Raw genomic sequence first — 11,230 nt, 5'->3', positions numbered from 1 at the left:
AAAAGACTAAAAGATGCCGTATGATCCTATTTTTTTATTGTTTCGGAAAATGTGTCTACATTTTTATTAAAAGAATGATTCGTAAAAGCTTCCGGTTTGATCTAGGTGTCTAAAAAATACCGAACTGCCAGAAAAATTCAAAACGGAAAGTTCGTAATCAGATGGCAAAATCAAAAGCTCAAACACACAAAACAAATGAATGACAACTGTCATAATCCGAACTTGGTACAAACATTTTCCAATGTAGAAAATGGTGTATTAAACCTTGTTTTATAGATAGCTTAACCACTCACATATATGACTGTTGCTAAAAATTAAAGGGTAACTAACTCGGATAATTTTTAAAAGTCAGATATACTAAATAAATCATAATGGACGAAAAACTGAACATGTTATTTATTATCAACTCAGTTCTCCCTTTTCTTACTAAAGTGAATTGCAATATGATTTTGTAACTATTATGTCTCACGTACTACAATATCACCGAACTTGGACTGACTATAAAAGAACAACAAAAACACAACAAGAGCCCAATGTGAAACTGGATCTGATTACCCTCATTAAGCATCCGAGATTATCCCAGTGATTGTAAAGATTTGTGTTGTCCATTGCTTCATATTCTTTAAAATATTGCAGACTGCTGTATGTCTGAGTTTTCATTTGCAATGAATGTACTTTTGGTATAGTCTAGCTTTTTCTGATGTATCATTTAAGCTTTTTGGAAAGATTTCAACCGAAGTAATAACGTTAACAAGATCTTAATACATAGTCCAAATTAATCGTATTTACCTTAATCGAAATACATTCCTTATGATTGAAAAAAAAATCTTCAATTACCTACCTGCAAAATTTATCTCAGCATGTAGGGTCAAAATGACGACCAACACTTTGAAAGACAATCGAAGAGCTGGCATCCTGAAAAAATATTGTTTTCGTTATATATCGACGAAATAGAGGCTAATGGCGACCAGTTTTTTTTTGTCCGATAATTTTGAGAATTAATAGTCAATTTGAAAAACTATAGAACGTATTCAGACATTCAACTGTTAAACCAGAAGCTACTAGAAACATATCTTGAAAAAAATGGTAATATAACACATTGAATGAAGCATACATCTATCCCATACAGACGTCCCCATGTGTCATCGTCAGGGTCAGATTCAGATACCCCTCTTCTTAAAAAATCAATATACAGAAAACATTGAAAACATGGCAGAACTAACAATAAAAGAAGTCAATCTACAAGATTTATACACTATTTTAATCGATATGAAGTCCTCCCAAGATCAACTGAAAAAGGGCCAGGATTCGTTCCAAACCAGTGTGAAAGATCGTTTCTCATCACTTGAAGAAAAACTTAGAAAATAAACTAGACCTTATCCATCAGCAATTTAAAAATGAATTAAACAATGTAAGAAAAGACACTGAGAAAGAATCAAAAGTCACTAATGAAGAACTGAAAACTAAGAGTAAACTAAATCGAAGAATTTAAGTATCGAATTAATTTACTGATACATGTTCTTTAGAAAAAAAAACCGCATATCAACTATAATATTTAATTGATCATTTGACTGAATATTGAAATTGTGACTTATCGTGTTAATTAATAAATTGTAATTAATATCATTCAGTAATGAAACTATATGTTTTAAATGTATGGTTAATATTTCAACATAGAACACAAGATATCCATTGCCATTACGACAACTATCATATATTAAACTCGCCCAATGATAATTGTTTATCATTTTCTCTCTCCCTTTTAAAAGACTACACTTTCTTTATTTGCTAGATCAATTTATTGGTATTTTACACAATTTTTTTTTATGTTACACAAATATTAAATTTTATAAAGGTAAATGCTTATAATGAAGATATTATATGCAACGATATATGCATGGTTGAATGGGGACATATGGTTGGTATCCCCCTTTATCCTAGGTAGCAACGCCTTTTAAAAACTATTGAATCCGCCCCTGACAACTAACCAACAGAGTCCATATGACGAAAATTTAAGCATTCATGTAATATAGGTAACGGTCCAACCTTCAACTATTAGCAAAGCTAATGTCATATAGAAACAAACTGTTGACACAGAGACGTGTCTCGCATGTATCTAATGTAGAAATGAAAATTGTAGTAATTTAACATATAAAATATGCAAATTTCAAAGTCAATGAACACTATCATAAAACCATGCGAAAGTTTCATAGTAAATATTCATGACCGAGGAGGCAGTGCGTATTGCAAATGCTTTTATAACTGCATCATGGTCTTCATGACGAATAACGATAAGCATTCTTCCTAGCTAAACTCTTACTTGTATGACAGTTGTATAAATTCCACATTATTAACAAAACAAACAGACATAATAGGTAAAAATGTCAAAAATAGGGGAACAGCAGTCAATATTGTGTTATTATCTTAATCACAATAAAAACCAACAGATATATAAACAAACATTTACCATGTCACATAACGGGATGTATAAGTACAGAGCCACGTCACATGGAAAAAAACCACAAAAAGGCACACAGACAAAGCACATTAGCAAAAAAAACGAAAAACTAGAAAACACAGATTTTCATAGAACAATAATCCAATGACGGGATGTATAAGTACAGAGCCACGTTGGTTGAATGACCACTGAATAACATGCTCCTGACTTGCGACAGACACATACATAATGTGGCGTGGTTAAAATAGTTTGAAGGCGACCTTCTAAAATTGTCCAGTTATAAATTTTGAAATGATGAAGAATCTTTAGGTTTTAGCTCCAGCGGGCAAAGTTAGCCTTAGATGGATTTGGGTACTTTTTTTTGTAACGAAGCTCTTCAAATGCGTTTCCGATCGGTTCTCATTCAGCATTCTTTTGGGTCTAAAATAATCGGCTTTGAGCGTTCCCGATGAAGGCAAATCCAGAAAAAAGCTATCATATAATAGCCATAAAATTACGTTACAATTTGAGTTTGAGAATTCTATGATTAATAAAGTAATTTTTATTACAGACTTTAAAGTTTGAAAGGTGTCTAAAGGGGTCCAGTAACAAACATTGCGTACACGAAGACAACAAACTGAAACAGTTACTTAATTAGATAGCCATAGTAAAGTGGATTGACATATACAAAGATTTAAAATTTCAATCGGAGTTAAATTAATGGTAAAGCTTCAGTGGGTAGATATGAAATATTTTCTTTCAACTGGTCACCAACGTGTAAGATGCATCAGATATGTGTTTGTTAAGCATGAACTATTTAGCGACCAGACATCAAGCTAATACCAAACGTTTAAGAATTGAATTCATCATCCAAATTTCAACCAAAAAAGCTTAATAGGGGACCAGGGGTCAGAGATTACAACTAGACCGATAAAAATCAAATGGAAGCTCCCTATGCACGAGATTTTAATAAAAATTAACCCATCGATATTTTGTTGTTGGATACGTTAGATATCACAACAATTTACAACGAACGATTTATCAATGATCTGTTAATGCAACTACCTTTTTGTACAATGCTCTTTAGATAAAACAAATAATATTGAGTCAAATATAATGCAAAGACAATTCTAGATCGAAAACCTGAGGACTCCTACAAAATATACCAAAATATATTGCTGCACTCATGGTCATTCCATTTATAGTTATGTGTATGCCCAAAATGAGCACAGTCCTCCGTGCCTTGGTGATTATCAGGTTGACCCGAGTCCCAATTGGTAAATTGTACTTTAGACAAATCATTCATCGATCTCCATTCACCCTCTTTAAAATCTGTTGCACCAATCCAGTAGTCCTGCGGATTCACTTCTATAAAATACATTCAACTTCAATGCATTGATAGATACAATGGGAAATTACAAAGACAACAATTGAATTCATTTGTTGTAATATAAATATTAAATTTCATTTAAGAAGTAGCAATGGACACGAGAAAAACCGTGTTTACTTTGTGTGGATTACTCTTACAAAGAAAAGTGATTGGTTAAGCGGTCGTATATAAATTGATCGATATCATATGCCAAAAATCACTGCAAAAGAAAAACATAGTGGAAGAAATCAAATAGTGATAATAATCAGAACAAAAGCAAAAAGGTCTTTCCACTTTTTCAAATAAATGTTGTTTATTGTTTAAAGTCAAGTGAGAAATTATATGTAATAACCATTACTTTTACTTTTTAATAACACGAACCCCACTAAAAACTAGGGGTGATCTCAGGTACTCCTGAAGGGTAAGCAGATCCTGCTCCACATGTGGCACCCGTTGTGCCACATGTGGAGCAGAATAGAGTAGATTGTTTCCATGATTACTAGTAAAAGTAAGTTTTTCACCTTTTTTCTTTTTCTGTTTAAAGAATACCGCGTTTTACACGTTATGGATCAATGGACGAATTAGTTTCCTTCCGTCCAACTTTTCTTCCAATGCTTTTATGGAGACTTTCATATCAGATAAAATTGCCTTTTAGTGGATCCCCATGCATGTTTCAGATTTCACAACCAATATACAGCAAAATATCACAATCAATGGAGAAGTCATCTTCCATTCAAAATTTTAAGTAAGATTGGGGATATTCTATTGTTTCTGGATAAAAACAAGTGAAAAATAAAAAGATTTACGATACCTTTCAAAGACATAAACGATCAGAATAAAAAAAAAGAGAAAACTTAAAAAGGCATTATGCAGAAACGATTTAATCAAAGTATTATTGATAGAATATAATGACATTTAATGTTGCTTGCATATATGACAACATAACACCGTAGTCCCCCCAAAAAAGCATTAAAATAAAAATAGTTCTAATAGGATCTTAGGAGTTTGTTATTTTCAAAAGATGTGTGCAAAGCCTGTAAATTTATATCAAGTGCATTGTTAAACAAAATTTGAGAGTTTCAGACAGGTTGAAAATGTTGCATGAAATTGAAATTATAAAAACAACAAACCCTTTTGCATGTCGATTCCGTCAGTTCTGTTGGTTGTACAGGTAGCTTCGAGAGTTTGAGGTATCTATTTTTTTATGCATTTCAGAGAATTAATATGACAATTATAACCTTTCATGTCTAGTTGCAATTGGTTACTTCGGACGGAATATCACATTACTGCAAGTTGGAAAAACGCTTTAATATTCTTCCATCTTTTTTAATAATGAAGCAATAATATTAACAATAAATAAAACATGTAAAACCCCTTCCCCCTGCCCCCCCCCCCCCCCCAAAAAAAATGAATAAAACATAATCAAAAACAAACATCAACAATACAAAAATGATAATCGTATTAATGAGGATGATAACAATAATGATACTTTAAAGAAACTGTTGACATAGAGCTATCATGTCATAGAAATCCAAAATCTGAAGGACAGCAACATTGTTTATTAATTTTTAATTGACAATAAAATACACCCGACCCATTGGGTATAAGTCACTTTCAAAATCATAAAAAGTATTTCTTTTATTACGAGTGTCAAACGCATTACTATAAAAGATTTAGCTCAATTCAAAATCAAAAATTGAAAATAGTTAGTTCTTAATTTTAAATTGAAAAATAAATAAAAATAAATTAATTAAAAGACTTTGTCTTGTCCTGTTGAAAAAATATAAAAAATAATAATCATAATAAAGATTCGGAAAATATACAGATTGACTATGCAGTAACCTGTTTGGTAATAGTTTATTTCTTAGGTCTGTAATTATTACATGACGATGTCTGTAAATTGGTCTGGGGTAGAGACGAGTTACATAAACATCATCAGAGGCGATTATGCATATGTAACTGATTTGAGAACATATTCTAGGACCATTCAGATTTACCCATTTCTTTAAACTTTTATATTAATATGCAAATCAAAACCAAAGAACACATTATGTTTACAAACTAAGATCAAAACGGTGATAATTACAACAAAAAGGTCATTATTACAGGTTTATTACAACTACAATATTTATTAATAACTAATTTTTTTTTAAATACCAATACACAATTTACTGCACTTATAAGATTTTCGATACATGCAGGGTTTAAAAAAAATAATATACAAAAGAATAAGGACGTCAATTGTTTACAAAACATCGTAAAGGTTGAAACTGATAAAGAATATAAATATAATAGGTTGAATATCATTTCCTGATGACGACATGTGCAGAAAGAGGTTGGCCAAACCAAATATAAGTAATAGTTTAAATAATCCTTAAGCATATAAAAAATCTTCTCATATACCCTATCAACTTTCAGATATTGTGCTATCAGACACAAAGGCGTAGAATTGTCATATATCCAATGTGCTTTTATGACATTTGAATAATTATTTAGATATGTTCTTGAAAAGTAATTGAGTTGTTCTTGGATTTTGTAGTTGTAACTTATATATGCAAACCAGACATTGAATGGCGTACTTACATAAGGTGTATCTATTGGATTGGACAAACGCGATTGTCACTGATCTAAAGAGATATATGTCATTATTAAAAACATGTTTCTTGTAAAATTATTTCTAAAAATGACTTACTGACATCTCCCATTGTGATTGTCAGCTTTCCGGTTATTTTTATCAATTATATTAAAGTAAACAGGAAAAAGCGCATTATTCTGTTAAACAGTTCATCGTATATTTATCGTCCTGGTACCTTTGATAACTATACATACCTACATTCTTGCGAACTCCGAAACAGCGGTTACGTCCTCTTTACTACGCTACGTTGACTTTAATGATAGTTTAGCGAAGCAACGTCACCACTGTTTCGGAGTTTGACATTCTTGCAACAAAAAAACCCGACAATTTACAGATTAAGTAGGAGTTTTGTTTTTGTTATTTTGATGTGTTTGAGCTTTTGATTTTGCCATTTGATTAGGGATTTCCCGTTTTGAATTTTCCTTGGAGTTCAGTATTGTTGTGATTTTACTTTTTTCTTATGATAAATGATTTCAAAAAGAGAGTCATCATAGTTTTTGTAATAGTTTACTACAATATTATATACAAAACAAAATTAAAAGGTTGGTATAGTTAATACCATAAACAGGAAACAACAAATATCACACATCTGAAAATGTCAATTATGGTATGGTGTGTCATTTTTAATGTATCCGTATCCTCCAATCCGCATCCTTTTGATGCATGATATCTAATTGTAATGTTAATTATGGTATGGTGTGTCATCATTATTAATGTATCCGTATCCTCCAATCCGCATCCTTTTGAGGCATGATGTCTAATTGTAATGTTAATTATGGTATGGTGTGTCAATTTTAATGTATCCGTATCCTCCAATTCGCATCCTTTTGATGCATGATGTCTAATTGTAATGTTAATTATGGTATGGTGTGTCATTTTCAATGTATCCGTATCCTCCAATTCGCATCCTTTTGATGCATAATATAAAATTGTAATGTTAATTATGGTATGGTGTGTCATCATTATTAATGTATCCGTATCCTCCAATCCGCATCCTTTTGAGGCATGATGTCTAATTGTAATGTTAATTATGGTATGGTGTGTCATTATTTTTAATGTATCCGTTACCTCCAATCCGCATCCTATTGAGGCATGATGTCTAATTGTAATGTCTATTAGAATAGATTATTGGCTCTTATAAAAGTTACTATCAACAGATCTAATTGTTCTTCTATCTCTCATATAGTAATGTTACTTCTATATACTTTATAAATATGAATCTTGAAATTTAAGAAAGAAACAACTGCCATAACCTTGACTTGGTACAGGACATCTTAAGGAAAAATGGTGGTCGAACCTGGTTTTATGATAGCCAAACCTGCCGCTTATATGACAATGTTGAAAAAAACATCGCTTAAATGACATCATTATGTAACATAAAATACAGCACAAACAAATGAGATAATACAAAGCACAACATTAGAACGAACTATAAAAATCAGTTGCTTGTCTCAATAGACTGGTTCAAAGCACAAAAGCAACTCACGAAAGAACAAGAAAAAAGAACAAAAAAAAACAAATCTACGACATCAGATTACTCACAAAAACTCTAACTGAAATCATTTGTAAAATTTTGTATAGGTCAAAGTACGGCCTTAAACACGGAGCTGTTCGGTGTTGGCCAAAGCTCCGTGTTTAAGACCTATACAAAATTTTACAAATGATTTTTACAAATTTTGACATGGATGGGGAGTTGTCCCATTGCTACTTATACCACATCTTCTAGATCTTATATCTACCATCTGATCAAAAAGCTTGCATAATCTCAGCAATAAGTTGTCATTCGAATTGTGAAAAAAAGACAAATGTTGAATTCATAACCAGTATGTTGAAATACAAGTTCAAACATTGATAAAAAAAAAATGCAGATGAACAGGTACAGATATAATTATGCTAAAGGGGCATCGAAGAACCAAACTCTCCCATACAGAAAAAACATCGACCAAAATTAAAAAGTGATACATACCAATTTGGCAATTACATTTCACAAAACACTACAAAACTATCGATAGAGTACCACTTACTCATATTCCTACCAAAACAAGGTAGATAAGAACTTTACCAGTCGAAAAACACCGGTAATGTTAATAAGAAAATTACGAAAATACATGTACGACACTGACAACTACAGCAAGAGCATTACTTCTCCATATTCTGTTCCATTGGTTATGCCGTCTTGTTTTTTAACGGCAAACAGACCAGGATACTATGTGGTATGGGCTTTGCTCATTGTTGAAGGCCGTACGGTGACCTATCGTTGTTAATGTCTGTAATTTTGGTCTCTTGTGGATAGTTGTCTCATTGGCAATCATACCACCTCTTCTTTTTTATATTAATATTGTATATACTTTTAGCTATAAAAAGATATGGTATGAGTGTCAGTGAGACAAGTTGAACTCTTCACCCAAGTCAAAATTAACATTATGTCCTGACATAATAAAAAAAATAATTTATTGTCGTCTTCTTTGACACATATACTCCATAACGGTGAACCAAATGAAAGTGCATCCGTAAAACTGTAAAAAAAATAATCGTTAACTTTATTTTCTTAACCAGATTTATTAAGGTCAGGTGATTACTGAAGTATAAAAAAGAAGATGTAGTATGATTGCCAATGAGACAACTATCCACAAAAGACCAAAATGACATAGACATTAACAACTATAGGTCACCGTACGGCCTTCAACAATGAGCAAAGCCCATACCGCATAGTCAGCTATAAAAGGCCCCGATAAGACACTGTAAAACAATTCAAACAAGAAAAGTAACGGCCTTATTTGTGTAAAAAAAATGAACTAAAAATAAATATGTAACACATAAACAAACGACAACCACTGAATTACAGGCTCCTGACTTGGTACAGGCACATACATAAATAATGTGGCGGGGTTAAACATGTTAGCGGGATCCCAACCCTCCCCCTAACCTGGGACAGTGGTATAACAGTACAACATAAGAACGAACTATAAAAATCAGTTGAAAAAGGCTTAACTCATCAGATGGACAAAAAAACAAGTGGACGTGGCCCGACACAAAACGACACAATGAATAGATCTGAGAGTACTCGCAGTTATCTGACAGCTAGTTCATAGCCACTAACAACTAATAAAAAAATCATGCATCTAAGACTCAACTATCAATTCGTACACATCCAACATCCAATGGATTTAGCGTAAAGACGTCATAAACAGCCAGAGAAAAACATGACCTTGTGCAATGCCAAGTTACAGGTATCGACAGATTGTAGATCCATGAATATGTATATGCATATATATGAAGTGTCCCGTTAGGAGCGTGTTTTCTTATCTCGTTAATACCGACCAGGTATGTTCGAGTGGAAAAACATGCATTCAAATCGATGTATTATAGTAAGCATGACCAGAGACATGTTTTTCATATGTCTCTGGCATGACATATTCTGTAGCCGTTAATGTCTATGTCTGTGTCATTTGGTCTCTTGTGGAAAATTGTCTCATTGGGAATCATGCCACATCTTCTTTTTTATATGGACTGCACTTATGTTGTTCCAAACATGTTAAGAAATAAAATTATCATCTGTTTATTAATTTATATTTTACGGAGATAAAGATGAGCCTGTATGTAATTTACAGACTCCTCGTTACAGACTATTTCGTGGTTTAGGGGTTGATTTAAACCTATTTCTGTATTATTGAGTATTTATTTAACTATAAATACATAATAAGAATATATCTACAATAAAAACACAGACAAGAAACAATTATAAAAATCTAAAAAGACTTAACTAATTTGGGATTAAAATTAGAAAGATCATATTATGGGGAACATGTGTACTAAGTTTCAAGTTGATTGGACTTCAACTTCATCATAAACTTCCTCGACCAAAAACTTAAACCTGAAGTGGGACGAACGGATGGACGAACGGACGGACGAACGGACCCACTGACCAGAAAATAAAATGCCCCTCTACTATCGTAGGTGGGGTATGAAAATAAATATAAAAAATAGGTGTAGTTTGGGCATACCCACAATACTCATGTTATATCATCTTAGATATAATAACGAAGGATGTCAAAGAGTAATCGAGTATCGCAAAATAGTACTGGGTATGTAATACCATACAACAAATTAGTGAATCCGACTCTTTCCAGAATTATTTGACAAGATAGTATTTTTACGGCAAAGCAAATACCTTTCACCCTCAGTAAACTGTTGCACTCATCATCACGCATTTGGAAATCATTAAATATGTTTTTTTTACGATTACCAACTACTGTTGTTTATACCATATAGCACATTAGTCTGAGATGAAAACATAATAAACAGTATACGAGTAAAACATATATATTATACTAGATATCGCGGGTCCGTGACTAAATTAAAGTATATAACTATGCGCAAGCCTTATTTTAGTATTAGTATTGTTATCTGATAAAGTCATGCCGATTATAAGATACACAGTTTTCTCTGCTATCAAATCTTTCTGTTTGAACCCGTCGAACTGGATCTTATTAATTATTGGTAATATTAATTATTTAGAAAACAAACGCTCCTGGAATGGAGTATTTTTTAATCAATAGCATTGTCCTATATGAGTTATAAATACAGTTGAATCCTTTGATTCGCTGTTTTACGTCATGCCCGCTAACAAATTGAAAACTGTACCTATACGCCTTATTTTTAGTCACAGATTTTTAGTATTCGTATTGTTATCTTAGAAAGTCTTACTGATTAAAATACTACAATAGGTAACAATTTGACAATTCAGTAGTGTCAACCCTGTGATTATGACCCGTGTATATAGCATATT

Source organism: Mytilus galloprovincialis, chromosome 13 (assembly GCF_965363235.1).
Source record: "Mytilus galloprovincialis chromosome 13, xbMytGall1.hap1.1, whole genome shotgun sequence".
Taxonomy (NCBI): domain Eukaryota; kingdom Metazoa; phylum Mollusca; class Bivalvia; order Mytilida; family Mytilidae; genus Mytilus; species Mytilus galloprovincialis.
This window is presented reverse-complemented; position numbering follows the sequence as displayed.